Below are 25,078 nucleotides of genomic sequence, written 5' to 3' on the forward strand. Positions count from 1 at the left end.
TTTTTTTTTTTTGGTTGGAAGACTTAATGACTGTTTCTATTATGAAATAATTTTAAAAGACTAAAGGAGATGTAAAATTTTTGTAGCATTATAACAGTCCTGTGGCATTCTTAACACCAGAGAAAAAGAAAAACCTCAAAAATGACCCAAGACTTCCAGTCTAAGAGCTGGCAGTGGTCAGAGCTAATTGGGTGGAGAGGTGAGTTTGTGTAGTGTCAGGGGCCACATGTACTCTCCTGGCAACCAAGGGGCAAATGAAAACAGGGATGCAGATGAAGAGGAATCTAGGACTTGGGTGCTTCTGAACTCCCCAAGTACAGATGCACAGGACCATGGCTACACCAAGCACTCTGAGAAGATCCCAAGCAAGGGACAGATGTGAGAGGACAGTTGTCCCTCTTTTTACAAGGAGTTAGTTGTGAGACCTGGGGGGATAAAACTGGAGGCTGCACCCAAGCTTTTCCTGTCCTGAGCCCTGCAAGCCAGTTCTGGGCAGCTTAGAACACCTCACATGGTGTGAATGTGAATCATGCAGGTGTGAGACACAATGACATGGTTTAGGAAGGCGGTTGGGTTGGTATGGTACCTGACGTGAAAGCATGAGAGTCTGAGTTCAGATTGCGGCACCAATGTCAGGGCCAGGCACAAGTCTGCGGCACAGTGCTGGTGTGGAACCACACGGGTAGGACAGGAAGGGTCCTGAAGCTCAGTGGCCAGCCAAACTTCGCAAACAGACGAGCTCCAGATTCCCTGAGACACCTTGTCTCAGAAAGTAAGGTGGGAATCATGGAGGGAGGCACCTCACATCTACCCCTGGCCTCCACCCTTATGCATCCACACATGTGCACACAAGTATCAAACCACACACACATGACTTCCCAGGGTGGCAAAAACCTGTGTGTTTGCAGCACAGATAGCTATGCCTTTCACACCATGCTTGGCTGAATCTGTGAATGCAGAACTCATGGAGAGGGAGCCAGCTGTCAGAGCAGGTATGATGGCTGCAGCAGGAGCAGCCAAGGCCGTGCAGACTGCCGAGGAGGGCAAGGTCTGCTCAGGGCATGGCTGGTCTGCAGGGCATGTTTGGCCTGTTGAGGGCATGTCTGGTCTGCTCAGGGCATGGCTGACTATTGCCAGCCTTTTAGCTTTAAGCCACTTGTCTTCGCTCAGGTTCTCATCTTTGGGCCGACCTTTTATTCTCTGCTCACTCCATAACCCCTTTTAGATTTCTCACAGCTACCTGTTGTCTGCATCCCACTCAGAATGCCTTCTTCCTTACCCCCTCTGTCCCTGAGCCCAAACTGGAGCAGGCCCTGTCCATTCCTTCTAATCTGGGTAGTCCTAATGGAGTAGCTTGTGAGCAGACACAGGGCTAGTGCTGTTTCTAGTAACAGACACCTACCCTTCCCGGTAGAGGGAAGGGGAAACTTGCACAGATTTACTTACATGCTGCTTCTGGGTGAATGGGGTGCTCAGGAATACTCTTCTGTCCGCTGCATTCAAAGTAGTCATTTGCTCAGAGTGGCTTGTTTTAAGTGGCACGTATTGCTGCTGTGTGGCATCAATGCCGTTTAATTGTGTGCTGCATTGTGACTGAAGAGGTATTGTGCAGGGTGATGCTATGAGGAAATCATGGAAACCCTTAGATGTGTGGGTTAGGGGAGATCCTCCGGCCCCCCAGAGTTATGCTCTCTGGAAGTAGTTCCTGAGTAAAGGACTGTAACTTGAGTTTAGCCCCAGCCCAGCCCTCTCTGCTTCTGGTCTGGTCACTTGATGGTTGTAGCCAGAGTGCCCACCCACCATGAGGTGAATCGGCCCAAGGAAAGTCACAAATCCCTGTCCTCCAAACTACTCGGTAAGTGTACGTTTTCTCCTTCAACCTTAGCAGCCTCATGCGTTCCACGGCAATGACAACACGCTAACTAACACTCTTCTGTGTGCTGTGGAAGGTATCCTGTCTGCAGCCTTGGCCAGCCCAGAGAAAACAGAACTGAGAAGGGTCTGGTGACCTGTTCCCAGCAGCATCAGCAGCCTGTCCTCTCAGAACAGGGGTGTAGTCCTCTCAGAACAGGGGTGTAGGCAGACACTATGCTGCTTCTCTGTGCTTTGGATCCTGGGGGGTGGGTGGAGGGGTCTCAGTTTTGGGTTTTTTGTTTTTTTTTTTTTAACAAGAGAAGCTCTGAGTTCCGTTCTAGAAAGTCACCAGCTTGGCTGTCATTCTTGGGTTGTGTGTTTGGCCAATAACTTAGGCTACACTTGGCCAGCACAGCTCAACCTTTCCTGGAATCTTGTCTTTATCTAGAAGCCAGCAGGACTCCTGGCAGGCATGCAGTATGCATTGGACAAGGCAGATGAAATTGCCTAAGTTTGTCAACAATCCAAGGCTTGCATGGTTGGGGACAGAGGGAGCTGCTGGCTCAGCAGGATGGGTGAACAAGAGTAGGGAAACCTTCCTCACTGCAAGCCTGAGCCCCAGGAGGGCTGAGATGAACTAGACCTGACAAGCACTCAGGTCATGTCTGGACTTGCACAGATGGAATTTTAAGCACATAAAACACTGGAGCGCTGGTGCCAGGAAGCTAGCTTTCATAGCAGAGTTCCATGGGTCCCGCAGCAAAAACAGGAACCCATGAGCCCCGTGCCTCAGCAAAACAATGCCTACCTGTTTCGGCAGCCAGGAAGATGAGGCTCCTTAGAAAACAGCTATGGGGAATGCCAGGGCGGGAGGGCAGGAGTGGGTGGGTGGGGGAGCACCCTAATAGAGGTGGGGAGGGTAGAATAGGGGGTTTCCGAAGGGGAGACCTGGAAAGGGGAAAACATTTGAAATGTAAATAAAGTAAATATCCAATCCACGCCCCCCCCCAAAAAAAAACAGCTATGGAAGCTTTGTGCTGGACAGGAGCATGAAAATAGGAACAGGGACTGACAGGCTGTGTGTGTGTGTGTGTGTGTGTGTGTGTGTGTGTGTGTGTGTGTGTGTACAGGAACCTATACCTATGTGGATACTATAAAGAACACCGGTGTCTTCCTCAGTCATCCTTTCCTATATGCATATAGTATATATTTTTAATTATGTGAAGAAAGGGACAGCCGTATGTGCACACAAGTGCAATGCCTAAAGAGTCCAGAAGAGGACACCAGCGTCCCCTGGAGCTGGAGTTACAGGAGGTTGTGGGCTGACATTTGGTGCTGAGAACTGAAGCAGGATCAACGCTCTTAAATGCTGAGTCCTGGACCTTACTTTCTTAGGCAGAGTTTCTCACTGAACCTGTAACTCACCAGTTTAGCTTTCTGGTTAGCCATTGAGCCCGGGGAAGCCCAGCCTTGCTGGTCCTGCCAGGTCTTGCCAGGTCCTGGTTTGTGCTCTGCCAAATTTTAACTGCGTACAAGAGAGGATTTTTCACTATATTTGTTATACTTGCAAAAACATGAATGCTTTGGGGGATCCCTCTGTCTTCCCTGCTGCTAGCTCTTACCTTCCTGTGGTGGAGACTAGAGATTTCTCTGCGCATTCCTCAGCATTGGCTACAGAAGGGAAGGGAAGAGGCCGAGGGTAACAGGGACCATTGAAGAACCATTTCAGTTAATACTTACGTGATGCTTTGAAAATGTTTCAGAAAGAGTCTAAAAGGCTGCTTGAAGAATCCCAAGTCAATGATCATGCCAGTGTGTGTGATGGTTCATGTTGGTTGTGTCCTGAACAGAATCTACAACCGACAGAGAGCCGGGCCTGTGATCGTGCCTGTCGGGGATAACCTTGACTACATTAACTGAGATAGAAAGACTTGCCCACTGTGGGCAGCGTTATTCCCTGGCTGGGACCCTGGACTGTTCATCCCTCTCTACCTCCTGATTGTAGAGATGATGTTACCGGCTGCTTCAAAATCTGCCTGAGTTTCTCTCGTAATAGACCAGCACAAACCTGTCGGAACTGCTTAACAGGGACAGCAAAGGAAACTGAAACACAGGCCAGTGAGAAGACTCTTCATGTGCTCCGTCTCAGCACAATAGAACCTTCCAGAAGGCCGCTGTGCCAACTGGCTAGCATCCGGAAGGTGCTTCACGTGTAGTCTTCTGTGTCAGGGATGGTTTGACAAGGGAGTACCACTCACCTTGATGTCCTGTCGTGAAGAAGTGGCTCCGTGTGGGGAGGCTGTCAATTGTACCTGGCCTAGGCCACAGACCCTACAATATGACAAAGAGTGAATTACAACTAGTTTATAAAAGAAACCAGACTGGAAAACTCTCCCCACCCAGGCTGCCAGATAGCAGAGCACATGCTAAAACTAGAGTGCACTGTGCTAACGAGCCACAAGCTGGGGATGCTGGGATATAAAAGTCCCAAGCATTTCTATAGTGCTTGTCTTGGAACTGCTGATGTTTCTCCCTGCTTTGGCCCGCTTCCCTCTTTGGACAGAATCTACTAGCAACAGAGAGCTAGGCTCTCTCCTCCCCTTAGTAAGCTTCTGCTTCTACCACTATTCATGTGTTTCTGTCCAGGTCTTTGTCCCTGGGAACACAGGAACCCTGAATCACAGTGAGTTCCCAGGGACTCGGGTTCCCACTCACACAGACAGCGGTGCAGCCAGGCTCCTTCTTCCCTCAGCCAGACGCCACTGACTCTCTTCCTCTTCGCATTAGGAGTTACTATTTTGAAGAAAATCAAACTTATGCTTGTTGGCCAAGTGCCCAGCCTACGCTAACCTTGAATCCATAGGTTGACCCTACTTTAACCCTGGTTAAGTTGCTTCAACTCTGTCTTCCCCTCCAAATATGGTTGCTAAGGTCTGCTCTGTGGACTCAATCCAAGCAGTAAATACAGCGCTGGCTCCTCTCCCCCACGCAGATGGGAGAGGACGCATGGGTTGCTCTGTCAGACCAATGACTCTTAAATTAACCACTCGACAACTGCTGCCCTACTTTAAGTGGAACGCTGCCATCCACCCACACCGTCAACCCTCTGAGGGCAAGCTCAAACCATAGCAAAAGCTCATGAACCAAGAAACGGTGCCTAGTTCCTTTCCCAAAGCTAAGAAAAGGAAAAGAAAAGAAAGAAAGGAAGAAATTACAGGCTTTCTTCCCCCTCCCGCACTTCACAGACTGCACAATGCAGCTCCTCTCCCTCCCTGCTCTTCCAGCTGGGCCCCTGCCTCTGCCCAGGTCTTTGTTTGAGATGTTTCTCATTTTCCCCAAATTGTACCATGTGATACAGTGGGAGAGCAAGAGTGCGGTCCTTTACATCATATTAAATGCCCAGAACAATCTAGAAGACTTAAATTACATGAAAAAGGGATGACCCCAAAAATGCCTAGCCCTGCTTCTACGGAAGGATTTAGGTAGGGACTTCCCTCCAGGGTCTGTCTCATCCTGCAGCACACTGCAGACCAAGGGAGGCTGCGTACAGACTGTGCAGACACCCGGGGGACGGGGGACGGGGCCTCCGGGCACTGGAGGATTTGGTTATACAGAAGCGATTTGTCAGCACCCAAAGCCATCTTTCAGTATCTACCACAAGAGATTCCCCCTAAAGCTATTACACCATTGCCTGGTTATAGATACTAACTTTCTTCCTGGTATTTGGGTAGCCCACATCCCTGAGGGGAGGCGTAGCACCTCACCAACTTCGCATCCTTTATCCCTGCACAGGGCCTGGTGCACTGTGAGCATGCCAACACACTGCACCTTCTCACAATGTTCGCCTGAGGGTGGAGGGGCTGAGCATGGCTGACAGAGAGGATCTCCCACCAGGGAGACTGGGCTTCCTCCTGCCTTAATACTGCATCTTGGTTCTCAACTTCAACTGCTTTGTGTTCCCAAGATGGAATCCTGTTTGAGCACCACCCATCAGTGAGCCCCAGGAACTGCCTGTCCCCATCTTCCAGGCACTCTTTCCACTGCTCCAGATATTTTCAAATGGGTTCTGAGAATTGAACTCAACCTGCTCTCCAAACATTTCCAAATTCCTTCTGTAAACCAGTTTCGAAAGGCTTCTTCATTGTGGCTATCGAAGGCATAAATGTCTCCACACCCGTTTCCTGTGTCAGGTGTGGCTCGTAGCTGGAGCTATAGACATTGTCAGCTACCATATGGGAACTGGTCATGGAAACCCAGGTCCTCCACAAGAACAGTGACTGTTTGTAGTCACTGAACCCTCTCTCCAGTCCTCACATATACAGCATTCTTCAGGGCAAGAGACAATGACCTTGGAGGTAGCTAGAGGTCAGTACACACACTGGGCTTTCTTGGGTTCAACCATCACCCTGGTTTTACCTTCCAAATAGATGACTCCTAGAGACTTCCCGTATCACCACCTGAAGCTTTGCGTAGCCCTCATGGCTGAGATGGGGGCAACACCCCAGTAAGACCAGAAGGTAGAAGCGAACTGCTCATGAGTGTTACGGTCTGATGGGAATGGTGTGGTTTGGACCAGTTAACACCTTCCCTCCTATTTTGTTTCTGCCTTCTAATCAGGAGTTGTCTACGTGAAGCCACGTCTGCCACTATAAGCCAAAAACATGTAACTCATCTTATTTCATGAGTTCGTAACTAGAAAAAAAAATTTTTTTTTTTTTTTTGCCATAGGAATGAATTGTGCCTAGAGTCGCACCCACATCTGATTTAGGTGAAATGCAGAATTTCAAACTTTAAAGTTTCCAAATGGTCAGGCGTTGACACGGGAATTAACTAGGACTTTTGAAAATTGTTGGAATAGATGGAGTGTCTTTGGCTTTCAAGCACATGAATTCGGTGGTGAGGAGGATGGAATATCAGAGACTAAATAAATATCCCCTACTCCTTGTAATTTGTGTGTCAGAGACTCAGCTCCCAATAGGATGGCATAGGAAGGGGTATATTTAAAGGAACCCGAAATCCCCCATTATGGCATATGTGTTTCAATGAAAATTATTCTCATTTGTCTCTGTGACCAGTGCTTAACTGAGCAACTAAATGGGAGAGAGGAATTGGCTCAATGTTTAAAAGACTATCACTCCACTGTGGCAGCAAAGCTCTGGCAGGTAGGCTGTCTCCATCCCTGGCAGCAGGGGCTTGTGCTGCGGCTAATTGCATTCTGGTAGCTCGATCGGGAAGCAGAGAGTGAGAAGGCCGTATCTTTAAGGCCTGACCCCAGTAACCTACTCCTGCCACTGGACCATAATCCCTAAGACTCTACAGCTAAAACCCACCAGCCGGCAATGGAGGGTTCAGACACATGCGCCTGTGGGAGTCTTCATGAGAAGAAGGAATAAGGCAAGGGCACTTCCTTCAGCATGCAAGGACACGATGGAAAGGGGGCCACATGTAAGCAGCATAGAAGCTCCCACTGCCGAGCTAGATCCTTAAGCAGCTTGATTGTGAACGAAGACTAATAAATATCTGTTACTATTCCACTTATTTTATGGTGTTCATTCGTTATGCTCACCTGGGATGAACACAGCTATAGACAGTAACACACAGAAAAATCTCTATCGGAGTGGCTGTAAACCGCCTAAGCAATGTTCTTCCCATTTCAATGGGTTCTACATCTCCCTGAACAGCTTCCTGACTCCTAGCCCAGTGATGTGTGTCTGTGTGCATGCTATAACCCATGCATTGATTGTGAGATTCAAACTAGCAAAACTTCAAGAGGCAACTCTATTTATATTTTCAAAATGGATTTAAAAAAAAATAGGTTAAGGCTTAAGAGCACTTTCTCTTTTGGGGAATTGGAGGGGAAAAAATCTATCTTTACTTTGAAAAGTCCAATACAAAGAAAGTTGCATAGGGGGAGTCAGGGCATCTGCTCCTGTTGAATGACGCATCAGTAAGCTCTCAGTGTCAGTTTGTTTAAATAACTAAGAACTAACTGAAAAGAAAATGAATATTCTGGATTTAGTGGGGTTTGTGAAAAGTTGGGAACAAAGTTGAGTCAGCCCACAGCCACTTCTTGGTCTCCATCGATCTGCTGATCCACAAAGTTGCTGGACAGTCACGTGTGTCTTTCTCATTTCCTCAAGGCAGAAGTCACAGTGTGACAGGTCAAACCACTTTCCCTGTGCACGGCCAGGGAAAGAGACGCATATCCATTTTCTTCAAGAATTTCTAAGAAAGTTCAAAATTGTTGTAGCAAATGCCTGTCCTTCTCCCAGTTTCCACAGGAAAAGTCACCAGCGCTAAATCGACGAGACTTGTGTCACTTCGAGTTTCAAGCTCCAGGACTCTTACCTAACAATGTATGACACCTGTCAGCTCACCAGACAAACAGTCCGAGTGACGGACGGCACAGACGTGGCAGGGGAGAGCCTGTGCAGGAGGGAGGAGGATGTGTGCAGGGAGGAAAGAGAACTCTGTGCTTCGTAAGCAAGCGGGCTATGTGAGAGAGACAACCACAGAAGTATCTAGAACTGTCTCACACCCATTAAATACTCAACTTCCTTTAAAATGCTCAGTGAGGATTGTCGGGATGGCCAAGTCCTGATGCTTTGCAAGAGCAACGAATGCTCTTAACCATCGAGCCATCTCTTCAGCCTCTACGACTGTCATGATCTATTGATGGATTGTTCCTTTTGAAAACATGTATTGGCTTTTCTTATCTCCTCTGACTAATTTTAGCCTAAAGTTTCCGATGTCTGTTCAAGCAGTGCCTTGTTTTTAAGCTTCTGCTTTTTTTGATACATTGACTCTGTCCTTTCTGTCTGTGAATGTCGTTTGACAAAGGTGAGGTGTGCTTCCTGGAGACATCAAATAGATGGATGTGTCTTATAATTCTGTCACTTAGTCTGTGCCTTTAATTCGAGAGTTGGGACAACTTACATCTAGGGTTATTTAGGGAGATTTGTGGATCCCTAAAATGTTGTTGGTAGTTTTTACAGTTGGGAGTTGTTCCTTCCTTCCTTTTGTTCATAATAACGATTTGCTGACGTGCTGTGTGAGACATGGTGGGCTCTTTTCTAATACTGTATTTCTCATCTCTCTCATATGCTTTCTTTTTTAAATGATTTCTTTATTTTTTTGTATTTGAGTATACTAGAGCTGTCTTCAGACACTCCAGAAGAGGGCATTGGATCCCATTACAGAGGGTTGTGAGCCACCATGTGGTTGCTGGGAATTGAACTCAGGACCTCAAGAAGAGCAGTTAGTACTCTTAACCACAGAGCCATCTCTCCAGCCCCTCTGGTACGCTTTCCTGACTGAATTACCATGGCTTCTGGTACCTGCTCCCATTTCTGCACACACTGCCCTTCACTACCTCATCTGCTTCTTACAAGCTCCAGTTTTTAAAATGTTTCGTCCAATTGCCACAATATTTCAATTAGAAAGAAGTACCCATCCTTGTCTCCCACCCCGTCATAGCCTAAACTCGGGCACCTCCATCTCCACTGGGTCTCAGAAGCCTTCTAATCCAAATGTGTTCTTAACTCCTGCAATTCAAATGCAAACAGTGAATAACCAATAAATATCGAGTCCAAGACAAGCTGGCAAAGGCTCTGGAGGTTCCGTTCCCTCTAACTTTATGAAGGAGGTGACTCTAACTCAGGGGCCTTGTTTTCTCCACACGCTCAGCCTATTTTCTTTGTAAAGAAAAAATAAGTAAAATGAATGGAATTAAACAGCAATGATTTTGTCATTGTTCAATTCCCTAATCTTTTTAAATTTTTATTTTAATAACAATAGAAAGGGTTAGAACTTACACTTTACTTGAATTCAAAACACACAAACCAGTACTTCCCAGAGCGAAGAATACCTTCAGTTATCTCTTGTCTTAATGCTTAGAACATTTTGTTAGCAATGCCTCCCATTCTCTCCAGACCAAGTAAGGAGCCAGCCTCCAGGGGGATGGGGGTTTCACTGTTAGCTCCAATGCTTGCCTCTACCCGCTCCATCGCTCTGTCCCCACAGCTATTCCTGCTGCTCAATAAACAGCAGCAGAAAAACAAGCTCCCCTTTTGTCGACTTCTACAAAAATCAATAAGAAAGCAATCTGAACGAGGTATGATTTTAATCAGTCCTGCCTCAGGCATTAGTGTGCTGGTAACACCGGGGTCAGAGAGACAGAATCTGCTCAGGACACACTCGCCTTGAGCTTGTGCTCTTGGGACACACAATTAAACAGCTAGGAGAACCAAAATAAGGTCAAGGGTGTGTCCTCCACAGGGAGGCATGGACCTGTAAACTCAGCAGTGTGTGAGACGGGTTGGGCTCAGAGCTTGCTCAGTCTGGGCAAGAGGTACCCAAAGCATAAGTTAACTCACTGTGTCAAGTGTTTGAAATTTACCCAGATGTGGAAGAGTAGGGAAAGCCAGGCTTGGCCCTGGTGACACAGACAATTGACCTTTGAGTCACTTTGGATAAACCAGGTGCACAAAAGTAGCTTTTTTCTCTCTTTTTTTTTATTACGTATTTTCTTCAATTACATTTCCAATGCTATCCCAAAAGTCCCCCACCCCCCCCCACTCCCCTACCCACCCATTCCCATTTTTTGGCCCTGGCATTCCCCTGTACTGGGGCATATAACGTTTGCCTGACCAATGGGCCTCTCTTTCCAGTGATGGCCGACTAGGTCATCTTTTGATACATATGCAGCTAGAGTCAAGAGCTCTGGGGTACTGGTTAGTTCATAATGTTGTTCCTCCGATAGGGTTGCAGATCTCTTTAGCTCCTTGGATACTTTCTCTAGCTCCTCCATTGGGGGTCCTGTGATCCATCCAATAGTTGACTGTGAGCATCCACTTCTGTGTTTGCTAGGCCCCGGCCTAGTCTCACAAGGGACAGCTATATCACGGTCCTTGCAACAAAGGCTTGCTAGTGTATACAATGGTGTCATCGCTTGGAGGCTAATTATGGGATGGATCCCTGGATATGGCAGTCTCTAGATGGACCATCCTTTTGTCTCAGCTCCAAACTTTGTCTCTGTAACTCCTTCCATGGGTGATTGTTTCCAATTCTAAGAATGAGCAAAGTGTCCACACTTTGGTCTTCGTTCTTCTTCAGTTTCATGTTTTACATACACCCTTCTCAATAGTCACAAATAATATAAAATATCTTGGCCGTGACTCTAACTAAGAAAGTGAAAGATCTGTATGATAAAAACTTCAAGTCCCTGAAGAAAAAAATTAAAGAAGATCTCAGAAGATGGAAAGATTTCCCATGCTCATGGATTGGCAGGATCAACATTGTAAAAATGGCTATCTTGCCAAAAGCAATCTACAGATTCAATGCAATCCCCATCAAAATTCCAACTCAATTCTTCAACGAATTAGAAAGAGCAATCTGCAAATTCATCTGGAATAACAAAAAACCTAGGATAGCAAAAGCTCTTCTCAAGGATAAAAGAACCTCTGGTGGAATCACCATGCCTGACCTAAAGCTTTACTACAGAGAAATTGTGATAAAAACTGCATGGTACTGGTATAGTGACAGACAAATAGACCAATGGAATAGAATTGAAGACCCAGAAATGAACCCACACACCTATGGTCACTTGATCTTCGACAAGGGAGCTAAAACCATCCAGTGGAAAAAAGACAGCATTTTCAACAAATGGTGGTGGCACAACTGGTTGTTATCATGTAGAAGAATATGAATCGACCTATCCCTCTCTCCTTGTACTAAGGTCAAATCTAAGTGGATCAAGGAACTTCACATAAAACCAGAGACACTGAAACTTATAGAGGAGAAAGTGGGGAAAAGTCTCGAAGATATGGGCACAGGGAAAAAATTCCTGAATAGAACAGCAATGGCTTGTGCTTTAAGATCTAGGATTGACAAATGGGACCTCATGAAACTGCAAAGCTTCTGCAAGGCAAAAGACACCGTCAATAAAACAAAAAGACCACCAACAGATTGGGAAAGGATCTTTACCTATCTTAAATCAGATAGGGGACTAATATCCAATATAAAGAACTCAAGAGGGTGGACTCCAGAAAATCAAATAGCCCCCTTAAAAGACGGGGCTCAGAGCTGAACAAAGAATTCTCACCCGAGGAATACCGAAAGGCTGAGAAACACCTGAAAAAATGTTCAACATCCTTAATCATCAGAGAAATGCAAATCAAAACAACCCTGAGATTCCATCTCACACCAGTCAGAATGGCTAAGATCAAAAATTCAGGTGACAGCAGATGCTGGCGAGGATGTGGAGAAAGAGGAACACTCCTCCATTGTTGGTGGGATTGCAAGCTTGTACAACCACTCTGGAAATCAGTCTGGCGGTTCCTCAGAAAATTGAACATAGTACTACCGGAGGATCCCGCAATACCTCTCCTGGGCATATATCCAGAAGATGTCCCAACCGGTAAGAAGGACACATGCTCCACTATGTTCATAGCAGCCTTATTTATAATAGCCAGAAGCTGGAAAGAACCCAGATGTCCCTCAACAGAGGAATGGATACAAAAAATGTGGTACATTTACACAATGGAGTACTACTCAGCTATTAAAAAGAATGAATTTACGAAATTCCTAGGCAAATGGCTGGACCTGGAGGGCATCATCCTGAGTGAGGTAACCCAATCACAAAAGAACTCAAATGAAATGTACTCACTGATAAGTGGATATTAACCCAGACACTTAGTATAGCGAGATATAAGGTACAATATGTAAAACATATGAAACTGAAGAAGAACGAAGACCAAAGTGTGGACACTTTGCTCATTCTTAGAATTGGAAACAATCACCCATGGAAGGAGTTACAGAGACAAAGTTTGGAGCTGAGACAAAAGGATGGTCCATCTAGAGACTGCCATATCCAGGGATCCATCCCATAATTAGCCTCCAAGCGATGACACCATTGTATACACTAGCAAGCCTTTGTTGCAAGGACCGTGATATAGCTGTCCCTTGTGAGACTAGGCCGGGGCCTAGCAAACACAGAAGTGGATGCTCACAGTCAACTATTGGATGGATCACAGGACCCCCAATGGAGGAGCTAGAGAAAGTATCCAAGGAGCTAAAGAGATCTGCAACCCTATCGGAGGAACAACATTATGAACTAACCAGTACCCCAGAGCTCTTGACTCTAGCTGCATATGTATCAAAAGATGACCTAGTCGGCCATCACTGGAAAGAGAGGCCCATTGGTCAGGCAAACGTTATATGCCCCAGTACAGGGGAATGCCAGGGCCAAAAAATGGGAATGGGTGGGTAGGGGAGTGGAGGGGGGAACTTTTGGGATAGCATTGGAAATGTAATTGAAGAAAATACGTAATAAAAAAAAAAAAGAAAAAGAAAGTAGCTGGTTTCCAAAGCAAGGTTGTCACAAGGGACTGGGCTGGTTCATAGTTCACTTTGCCAGCTCTTGCCAGGCCCTCAGCACTTGAGGAGGGGCACAGGTAGAAACATCAGAGCATCTCCCACCTGGGTGTATTCCTGCAATGCAGTCGTCTGTTCTTTCATTTATTTACTTACTTATTCTATTTATTTAGTGGGGTGTTTAGGACAACTTTTGGGAGCTGGTTCTTTCCGTCCGCTGCGGGATTTGGGGGTCCTATTCAAGAGTCATCAAGCGCTGTCACAAGCTCACTCATCTGCTGAACCATCTTGTAGCCTCCTCATCTGTTCTTAATCTTAGGCAAAGGGTACAAAGTAACAAATCATCCACAGGAAGAAAGCCAGCTTGCACAGTCCAACGGGGTACAGAAAGTCACCCGCAAGTGACAGAAAGGACTGCGGTGGGCCAGATCGGTGGCACAGATCGCTCTTCACATTCTAGAATGTTCCTCGTGTGTTTTATGAGCACCTCCCCCAGAGAAAGAGCCTCCGTAACCGAGCTCTGGTGTTTTCAGAAATTTTACATTTTCACTTCACCCATTGCTCTCCGGGGATGTGGGCAAGGACAGATGTAGTTAATAAACAACGTGCCCGAGAGAGAGCCAGTGCTGGATAAAGTATAACTCTGGTGACCTACAAACAGCACACACTGGCCCGAGGTGGCCCTAATGAAAGCAGGGAGAGTAAAAGGAGGTCATGACCCCAGATTTGTCTGGCATCCAGGCCACGGAGTGCATTCCTCAGAGACAAGCCCAGCCGAGCGGTCTGCATTCTACCCCGGGCCCCATAAATGCAGAGAGGAAGATCCGAAGTCAGATGTGAACAATGGGCCTGCCTTGAGTCGTTAGCCTCCGCTGGGAAATGACTGGAAAAGATTTCAGAATGAAGAAGCTCACTCTGGAAGGGACACGGAGAGCTTCGGTTTGAGCCGGGGGTGTTCTATGAAGGAGGGAATCGCAAGTCCATCTCCGGAACAGAAATCACATGATCCTCGAGAGGGGACTATGAGGAAAACTGCAGCCAGTGAGATGGGACAGGAGCATGCAGCGGGAACCTGGAGGCAGGAGCTGATGCAGAGACTGTGGAGGAGTTCTGCTTACTGGCTTACTCTCCATGACTTGCTCAGCCTGCTTTTTGGATACAGCCCAGGCCCACCCTCCCAGCCCTTCTGCATCTGATAGCAAATAGAAAAGCTACCTCATGAACTAATCTGATTGTGGTAATTCCTGAACTGATGTCTCTGCCTAGGTGACTGACTCCACTTTGTATCTAGCTGACAAAACTAACCACCAGCACAGCATGTAACACAGTATCTGACTTTGAAGATCAGAAGGGTTGGGTCAGGAAGCCATAATAGATCCACCTGAATATCAAGCTGGGCAGCTCTTGGCCATACTCCCTGAGGACTCTTCATCCTATTACAGAGATTCTTGCTCAGTTGTGTTCACTGCTGCTCTGCTCATAATAGAAGTTGGAAATGCCCATCAAATGGCTATGAAAATATGGTAATTTACACAATAAAATATTATTCAGCTAGTAAGAAAAATCAAATTATGAAATTTTCAAGTAAATGGAGAGAGCTAGAAAAATCATCCTGAGTGGAGTAACCCAAACCTGGAAAGACAATGTATGTCTTCTCTTAAATGTAGATGTTAGCTTTTAAGCTGTTGATGTGTGATATGTGTGTTTCGATCAAGTAAACACAGAGGTTGGGTAGCTAATAGTGGGCTGCGGAGGGAGAGAGGAGGATCTTCCAAGATAGGAGAAATAGATTATGTTGTTATGAAGAGATAAAGGCAAAACTAGAATGGGAAGATTAACATGGAAGGAAATGGGAGGAAAGGGTCGAGGAGGAGATATGGGGAGGATCAATGTCTTAGTTAGGGTTCCATTGCTGTGAAGAGACACCATGACCGTAGCAACTCTTCTAAAGGACAACATTTAATTGGGGCTGGCTTCTGGTTTCAGAGGCTCAGTCCAGAATCATCACGGTGGGAAACATGGCAGTGTGCAAGAAGACATGGTGCTGGAGAAGGAGCTGAGAGTTTTACATCTTGATCTGAAGAAAGTCAGAAGGAATGTCTATCATCTACACTGGGCTGAGCCTGAGTGTAGGAGGAGGCCTCAAAGCTCACCCTCACAGTGAGTGACACACTTACTCCAGCAAGTCCACACCTACTCCAACAAAGCCACACCTCCTAAAAGTGCCACTCCCTATGGGCCAAGCATTCAAACACATGGGTCATTGGGGGCCATTCCTATTCAAACCACCATAGACAACTACACTAAAGGCCATTGGAAAATGGAAAATGGGGGTATCTCTGACAGTAGTAGATATGGAAATCTACTATTGTAGAACCTTCCTAAAATATATACATATATGAAAGGAACCTGAATGGAGTCACCAAATAGGATGGGAGAATTGCCTGACCTAGACATCTTATGCCACAAAATAAAACCTTCTCCCATGTCGAAATGAGTTGCATCCTGTTGAGTCTTTGGTCAAAGGGGTCCCATGGAAATTCACAAACATTACAGGCTAATCTTTACTCTTCACACCTATGATAGGGCCCCATTGCTGAAGACAGCACGTATGTCACCAGACATAGAAAAGTCAAGATGGCGCATAACTAGAAGCTTCACCCTTACTGGCTCTGGAACCCTTGTGGTACTAGAAGGTTCATTATATGCTATCAGAGGAGAAAAGTAATCACTAATGTCTACCAGCTATGAACCCGGTAACCTACAACACTGAGCTGCCTGGAGATTTACTGGTGCAGTAGTGACTCAAAGGCTATGGGGGTATCCACCTACTTTCTGGTTAGATTTAAGCCCACTCCATAAGATAGAACCTATATCTGACAATGTGAAGATGGCCAAGAACCAAAGGCATTGGATCCCCTCAAACTGGAGCTACAGATGGGAGAAAGCCACCTGATAGGGGTGCTGGGAAGCAAACTCAGGTTCTCCAGGATAACAGCAAGTATGTTTTGTTGTTCTTCTCTCACACAATACATCCTGACAGCAGTTTCCCTCACTCTATCCCTCCAACCTCACCTTTCCCCCAGATCTACTTCTTCTCTATTTCCCTCCCAGACATATCAACCAAATGCAGCATAACAAAATACAATAAGACTAGATATAAACACTCATTTCAAGGCTGGGCAATGAAACCCAGTAGAAGAAAAGGGGTCCCAAAAGTAGGTGAGAGAGTTAGAGACATCCCAACTTCTACTGGTAGGAGTGCTGCAATAACACCAAGCTAACAACCATAACATATATGCAGAGGACATAGTGAATCCTATGCGGGTTGCCCACTTCAGTCTCTGTGAGCCCCTATGAGCCTTGCTTAGTTAATCCTATGTGCTGTGTTCTCTTGGTGTCTTTGAACCCTCTGGCTGTTACAATTATTCCTTCTTCTCATCCTCAGGTTTCCCTGAGCTCCATGGAGAGGAACCTGATGGCGATCTCTAATTCAGAACTTCTCTCACCTAATGTCTGGCTGTGGGTCTCTGCTTCTGCTCTCATCAGCTGCTTAAGGAAGCTTATCTGATGATGATTGGATTAGGCACCAATCTGAATTTAGCAGAAAATTATTAGAAATCATTTTATTGATTTTTTTTTCCTATTCTAGGTCTCTGGACTATCCAGCTTCAGGTTCCTGGTCATCCAGGCAGGGTTGGACATAGACTCCCTTTTGAGGCACGGGCCTCACATTAGATCAGTCACTGGTTGGCCGCCTCCACATGCTCTGGAATCTATTGCCCTGCACATCTTTCAGACAGGCTAGATTGTAGGTTGAAGGTTTTGTGGTTGGGTTGATGTCCCAGCCCACTGGAAGCCTTGCCTGGTTACAGAAGATGATCTGTTTGGGCTCTATATGCTCCATTGCTAGGAGTCATTGCTTGGGTCACTCTCCTAGAATCCTGGGAGTTTCTCCTGCCCTAGGTTTCTATCTCTCTGTCTCTCTGTGTCTATGTCTGTCTGTTTCCCTCTCCCTCTCCCCCTCCCCCTTCCCCCCTCTCTCCCTCTCTCCCTTCCCCTCCCCCTCCCCTCTCTCCCTCTCCCTCTCTCCCTCCCCCTTCCCCTCCTCCTCCCCCTCCCTGTCCTCTCTCTCTCTCTCTCTCTCTCGCTCTCTCTCTCTCTCTCTCTCTCTCTCTCTCACACACACACACACACACACACACACACACAAACCTCTGCCAAATGCCCTCCAATTCCTGGCATTTGCTCCCTGTGCTCTCTCCCTCCATCCCTCCCGACCTGATCCCTACTTTTCCATTCCCACCTGCTTCCAGTCTACTCACAAAATCAATTCTATCTACTCTTCCAGGAAGATCCATACATCCCCTTACAGCCTTTCTTGTTAGTTGGTGTTTCTGGGTCTGGGGACTGTATCATGATTATCCTTTACTTAACAGCTAATGTCCACTTATAACAAGTGAGTAAATACAATGTTTGTCTTTCTGGATCTGGATTTCTACACTCAGGATGATTTTTTTAATAGTTCCATCCACATACCTGCAAATTTTATGATGTCATTTTTTTTATCAACTGAGTAATATTCATTGTATAAGTGAACCACATTTTCTTTAACCATTCTTTGGTTGAAGGGCATCTAGATTGTTTCCAGTTTCTTGATATTATGAGTAAATCAACTATGAACAAGGTTGAGCAAGTGATGTTGTGGTAGGACGGAGCATCCTCTGGGTGTACACCAAGAGTGGTATAGGCGAGTCTTGAAGTAGATCAATTCCCAGTTTTCTGAGGAACCGCCACATTGATTTCCACAGTGCTTATATGAGTTTACACTCCCACCAGACGTGGAGGAGTGTTCGTCCCAGCGAGTGTTTTATCAACAGAGATATTTCTCTAGTCTTATTTGCTTTTTATTTGTTTTGCTTGTGTCTTTATGTATGGAGGTCAGAGTGAAATAACTAAGATAATGTCATCTTATTCTGACTATTTTTCCCTGTACAATTCACAACCCTGTACCCCCTTTCTCACAATGGTCACATCTGTCTTTACAAAACATTTGAGATTTCCATGGCCTTGACCAAGATCCTGATGTACTACAAAATAATTAAAGTAAACTAAAATAACAACAGCAAAAAAAGTAAAAAATAATTGGCATGTTATATAGAAAATAATCACTATGTTCTGCCAGGAATGAGCATTTCAAAGTAACTCTGACCTTCATCTAACTTTGATGGGAATTACTGTCTTTTATGTTTTTTGCCTCTAGAAACTCTTTACTCTTGAGCTTGGCCACCAAGAGACTTTCCAGAGACACAAGCCCACTCTTGATTTAACCATCAATAAAAAGGATTTGAAACTGTTAACCGGCTTACTCAGCATGGTTGTCAATCACTATTTCACAGGGATCATGTCAAGAGTATAACTTGTAATTTTTTTTCTCCCTCACAGGGTTAAGACGGGTCTCTCTTGTTTCTGATGTTCTTTGTACTCCAGGATAGACCTCCCACTGCTGCTGTAGAAGTGCTGGTTTTACAAATGTGGGCTACTGCATCCACCTTCTTAACTGGGTTCTGGGATCAAAATCACCTTTAAACAGTGAGCCATCCACACACTGACCCATCTCTCCATCCACACACTGACCCATCTCTCCATCCACACACTGACACATCTCTCTATCCACACACTGACACATCTCTCTATCCACACACTGACACATCTCTCCATCCACACACTGACCCAATCTCTCCATCCACACACTGACCCATCTCTCCATCCACACACTGACCCGTTTCTTCATCTCACCTGTGCAAATTCTATTTGTCTTTTGCTTAGAAACAAGCACATGCTCAAGAGAGAGGACCATTGGTGGGGTACAGAGAGGTACCCAAGGCAGAGTATGTCTTCAGAGCTGGAGTGCAATGTGCTCTGCTCTTATGCCAACCTAAAGTTTAAGATCAACCACACAGTGTATAGGGAAGGCCTGTCTTTGTAATGGTATTTGTGCCAGCATCATATTCTCCAAAGTGTTTTAAAACATACATACTGGAGAAAAGTGGAGAGATGTGAGCAAATAGACAGAATATTTGGAGATATAACAACAACAGAGTTGAAACATGACTCAGGCTTCAGACTCGGGTGTCTTCCTAGTCTGTCAAGGAACATAAATATACAGACAAGTCAGGAGCAGTGATGAACAGGGAGGGGCAGAACCCGTAGAAATGTGGCAATAATCTTCAAATTCTAGTTATTTTAAAAATATAATCTGAGGTACAACTACAGACCACAGTGCTCTGAGGGTCAAAGCCTGGGACTTCCTGGCTCTGTCATGCCATTAGAACACTGTTTCCTTTAAAGCTTTATAGGTATCTTAGTTGCTTTTCCACCACTGTGACTAAAAAATACTATGGCCAAATCAACTTATAGAAGAAAGAGTTTACTGGGGGCTTGCCCCTCCAGACAGTGAGTCCATGACCATCATGGCAGGGAGCATGGCAGCACGCAGTCAGGCAGGCATGGTGCTAGCATAGTAGCTGAGAGCTCACATCCTTATCTGGAATTAGGAGGCAAGGAGAGAGTTAACTGGCAATATGGAAATGGCATGGGGTTTTGAAATTTCCAATCTCATTCCCATCTCCTCCCACAGGCCACACCTTTTAATCCTTCCCAAATGGTTCCACTGGCTGGGAACCAAGTGTTAAAAAGTATAAGACTATGGAAGCAATTCTCATCCATACTACCAGAGCAGGTCACCCAATAATTATCAGGGTTCATAAGCCTTTGTTGGATCTACTAAGGGAGGATACAAAAACTGTTATTCCTTCATGCCCACTGCCACAGGAGATGCCAGGGTTCCAGACTTCCCTCTATAAGCTAGGGAGACAAAGTTTGTAAATGAGGTTGTAAAACAGTGAAAGTTCAAGGCCAATAAGCCTGCCACAGGTAGGACACTCCACTGGTCTGTAGATGTGCTCAAGTGGAAAAGCATTATGGGATTTCTGTAGTGTTTGAAGAGTTAGCAGGATTTGGGAGACAGGAAGCAGTAGATCAGCCTTCTCACCTATTTAAAAAATTGTGTATTTTCTGGAATTAAAATTGCAAGCAGACATTTATATTGTCTCTGAAATCTGATTGAGTCCATCTGTGGATCTTGGTAAAGACTTTGACAAAGATTTGTGACATCAGAAGCACAAATGGTTGAGACCACAGCAACACAACATGCGGCTGGGAGGACAGCTCCTCATTGTGAAATCTGCCATCGTCCAGACAGCCCTTCTTATCACCCAGCCACAGCACCACTACCAACAGCTTGGATCACTCATTTCAAGGACAGGATAAATTCCAAGAAGGATAGACCTGTCACAATATTTGTGTGAGTCCAGCAATCTCAAGCTGCTCACTAATATGGCTTTTTCCAACTCAATTTGCTGTGTAAGATACATAATTAATCTTCAACCAGTCTATCTACCTATCTATCTATCTATCCATCCATCTATCATCTACATCATCAATCTATCATGTATATCATCTATCTATCATCTATGTCATCTATCATCTATCTACCTATCTTAATTGTCTGCCTATCTATCATCTATATTGCCTATCTATCTATCTACCTATCATCTATCTATTTTAACTGTTTGCCTATGTATCATCTATAACATCTATCTATCTATGTATCTATCTATCTGCCTGTCTATCTGTCTATCTATATATATATCTATGTATCTACCTATGTATATATGTATCTATGTATCCATATATCCATGTATGTATGTATGTATGTATGTATGTATGTATGTATCTATCTATCTATCTATCTGTCTGTCTGTCTGTCTGTCTATGTGAAGCTGGGAGGCTGTTCATGTCCTGCAAACTTTCAGGAGTTGGTTTTCTCCTTCAACTTTGCGGGTCCTGGGGATTAAACTCAGGTTGTCAACTTTGGAGACAAGCACCTTAACCCACCAAACCATCTTGCCCACCCTAGTAATTCATCTTCGCTGACTTGAAAATCTTTATAAAAGAAAGGATCACTGGCACTGCTGTCATCTAGGGATCTCTAGCTCGCAGGTAGGAAAGACCCTGTTTTCATTCTTTTGGTCTCAAACAACCAAATGAGACCAAGTTAATTTAGATTAAATTGGAGTTTGCTGATGTTTATTGACCCACAGAATGAGAAGCAGGGTTAAAGAAACAGATGTCATGGGAATAATGTTGGTTTTTCTGGTCTGTCATTTGCTTTTAGCTCAGTCCAATGTGGGGGAAGGAGTCAATCTGTGTTGTTTTAGTTAAAGCAGGAGAAAACGTTACTGCATCTCACTACTGTTCACAATGGCTAAGTTTCAGAATCTCCCTCCATGTCTATCAGGAGGAATGACGGGATGGAAACGGATTTAAAAAAAAATGTTAGACATGCACACAACGTGTATCTATTCAGCCATAAAGAAGAGTATTCATGCTATTTTCAGGATGTTATCCAGATGCATTGTATACCTCTATAAAATTCTCAAAGGATAAATAAAATGATATTTTAGAAATGAAAATGTTCTTATGAAACCCACTATTATATGTAATGAATACATACATGCCAATTAAAAATAATAATAAAATAACATGTGGGTCGTGCTGCCTTCCAGTCCATTTCCAGGTTGAGCTTCTGTGACTGAATAACCCCACTCCCCAACCCCTGTCACCATGAAGGTTCTCAAAGCATAAGAAATAGTCAGAGACAAGGCCATGCATTTCAGAAGGTATAACCAACCTCATTTAATGCCACGGGAGATGGGTAGGTTGGATCTGTGAAGACTGTAAAGTACTGAAAACAAGATGCCTTTCTCACAAGATAGGTTGTCATTTTTGGCCACATCCTTGAGTGCTTGTTGCCAATGATTCAGCCGAAGCAAAGATTTTTACTCGAAAAACAACTTACTCGTCAACGCTGCATCTAAATCCTTATCTCTATGGCTCTGTTGGAACAGAACTGCAGGATGGCTTACTGAAGTAGACCAGCAATTGTTCTGAAGCAGATATCATTCAAGACAAGTAAAAATGAATGGGGAACATAGAAGATGGATGAGATCATCAAAGTCATAAAGGGAAGGTTCAGAAACTTGTTAAGAATGTAAGTATAATGGTTTAATGATGAAGTACCTTTTAATGGGTAAAATTAAGAATCCATTCCACACTTGATCTTAGCCAAAAGGTGGAGAAGCGATAAGAACCCATTCTAAACGAACTGAAATGCAGACAGAATTTGCAGCTATGGAGACATATGTTTCTTTAGTGGTCAAAGATCAAGAGAATGAGGAGTCAAAACTCTTAAAGCTACTAGGTCTTCAAAAGGTTTTCAAATGTTTAAAGATTGAAGAACACTTAAAGCACTTGGGAGGCAGAGGCAGGTGGATTTCTGAGTTCGAGGCTAGCCTGATCTACAGAGTGAGTTCCAGGACAGCCAGGGCTACACAGAGAAACCCTGTTTCGAAAACTCCAAAAAAAAGCTAATAAGAACTAGTTTTTAAAAAAAAAAATCCTGCAGCTGGAGAGATGGCTGAGTGGCTAAGAACACTTGCTGCTCTTGCAGAAGACCAGGGTTCAGTTTCCCACACCAGGATAGCAGCTTGTAAACATTTGTTATGCACACGGTGCACATATGTACAGTTGTGCACATAAAAATAAAATTAAATGTTTTTAAGTAGTCTTTTTGTCCATTTTTTATTGGATATTTTATTTATTTACATTTCAAATGTTATCCCCTTTTCTGGTTTCCCTTCCTCAAACCCCCTATCCCACCTCCCCTCCCTCTGCTTCTATGAGGGTGCTCCCCTTCCCATCCACCCACGCACTCTCATCTCTCTTCCATGGCATCCCCTACACTGAGGTACCAGCCTTCACAGGACCAAGGGCCTCTCCTCCCATTGATTAGATAAGGCCTCCCTCTGCTACAGGTGCAGCTGGAGCCATGGGTTCCTCCATGCATACTCTTTGGTTGGTGGTTTAGTCACTGGGAGCTCTGGGGGGGGGGGGTCTGGTTGGTTGACACTGTTGTTCTTCTTATGGGGTTTCAAACACCTTCAGCTCCTTTAGTCCTTTCCCTAACTCCTCCATTGGGGTCCCCTTGCTCAGTCCAATCGTTGGTTTTGGGCATCAACATCTGTATTTGTCAAGCTCTGGCAGAGCCTCTCAGGAAAGAGCTATATCAGGCTCCTGTTAGCAAGCACTTCCTGGTATCAGCAATAGTTACTAGGTTTGGTGTCTGTATATGGATGGATCCCCTGGTGGGACAGTCTCTGGATGACCTTTCCTTCAGCCTCTGCTCCACACTTTGCCCCTGTATTTCCTTTAGACAGGAACAATTCTGGGTTAAAAATTTGGAGATGAGTGGATGGCCCCATCCCCTAACCAGGGGCCTTGCCTAACCTCTAGATATGGTCTCTACAGTTTCTCACTCCACTTTGCTGGGCATTAAATAATCTTGATAGAGACATTCATCAAAATTCACAGAGTAAGCAAATGCTGGAGGCCTGTTTTCTCTTCTGAACATTCCCTTCCCACCACCAAAACTCAGGACTCTCCTTCCCTCCCTTGCTTGCTTGCTAAGAATGTCATCTACGCTCTGGGGAGTTGAATGAAGTGTCAAGGATTTGGGCAAAGGAGGACAGTGGAGGCAGACATTCTATATCTATCACACCATAAAGACATCTGTAAAGCTATCCAGTGTTCTATGTGGCCACTAATCTCAGAAGCACGAGTTTGTGCGCATTAGTCTAGGAGACTCTCCAGGAGCCTGAGATAAGTAGTCTTCATCATTTGTCTTCATCATTTCTCTCTGGCTTTCTCCTTTGCCCTCTGAGTTCCCCCACTGCCCCCTCAGACTGTCTCGTGATGGATCTCCTGTCTGCGTCCTCTCCTCTGCTCTGCCAGCCTGTTCAAACTCAAACCCCAATATTTCTCTTTACTCTTTGCCTTTGTATCCTTTGCACGAAAATCCCACACAAACAAGATGCTCAGACAGGTCCCAGAAGCACTGATGGATTCCATCTGGGCTGAGGGCATAGGGCGAGCCTGTTCGGCTTCCCAGATGATTCTAATTCATAGTGAGCTTAAAAAACTTGAAAGCCCTTAATTAGGGCAAGTTATTTATTTAAAAAAAAAGAAAAGAAATATTTGGCTAATATTTCATATTATTTCACAATCGTGACCAAGTCAGTATTACACAATCATCCACAAACTGCAGAGGTTAGGCAAGTCCTTGGAAACCAGTCTGAACCTAAGCCTGAAACAGATTTTAAGAGAACCATAAAAATATCACACAACACAGTAAATAGCTACTAATTGTTGTGGGAACGGGCAGAGGAGCTCAGATATGTGAATGTCAATCCAATTCTGGTGGGACACTTGGAAATCCCCACTTTCTATCTTAGACTTTTAATTGTCTTGGGCTTTCTTGTTTTGGTTTCGTTTGTTCGTTTGTTTGTTTGTTTCTGAAGACCAGGCTCCATAGGATTTCCATGTGAAGGATCCGAATCTAACCGATTGCAACTGGTGACCAATAAGACAAGATCAATTAAGCCCTGATATAGCTGTTAAGGAAAAGTGCTCACCCCAAATCTGAACCGTGCTGTTCCGTTTCCGACGAGGTGCAGGCTCTGCCAGGAGGCACGAAGGCTTACCCAGCTTCCTGCCCAGCTGCCTTGAGAGCTCCCTAGAAGGCAGGGTCTCAGGAGATGCTGAGCTTTCTATTGGGTGAAGGATTTAAGTGCACTTCATTGCAAACCATAATGGGTCACTGGGCCATGAGATCATTACTCCAGTAATCTCATAATTAGAATAGATACCTCAATAATAGACAAATATATAG

General features: G+C 45.0%; 1 long non-coding RNA gene across 6 annotated transcripts; it reads right to left on the reverse strand.

Moving 5' to 3' along the window:
* Positions 1-24,920, reverse strand: A530001N23Rik. 6 transcript variants are annotated; one of them, XR_873556.3, is made up of 6 exons: positions 24,822-24,920; positions 4,570-4,647; positions 3,280-4,185; positions 2,663-2,802; positions 1,447-1,619; positions 1-1,088 (listed from the first exon to the last, which is right to left on the reverse strand). It is a non-coding gene; the product is annotated as an RIKEN cDNA A530001N23 gene (long non-coding RNA). The 6 variants fall into 6 exon arrangements; XR_873559.3 differs by lacking the exon at positions 24,822-24,920 and having other exon boundaries at positions 3,280-3,379; positions 3,595-4,185; positions 4,570-5,010; XR_382545.4 differs by lacking the exon at positions 24,822-24,920 and having other exon boundaries at positions 3,280-3,707; positions 4,113-4,185; positions 4,570-5,009.
* Between the last annotated feature and the right edge of the window lie 158 nt (positions 24,921-25,078).

The sequence above is a fragment of the Mus musculus genome, chromosome 13 (assembly GCF_000001635.26).
Source record: "Mus musculus strain C57BL/6J chromosome 13, GRCm38.p6 C57BL/6J".
Lineage (NCBI taxonomy): Eukaryota > Metazoa > Chordata > Mammalia > Rodentia > Muridae > Mus > Mus musculus.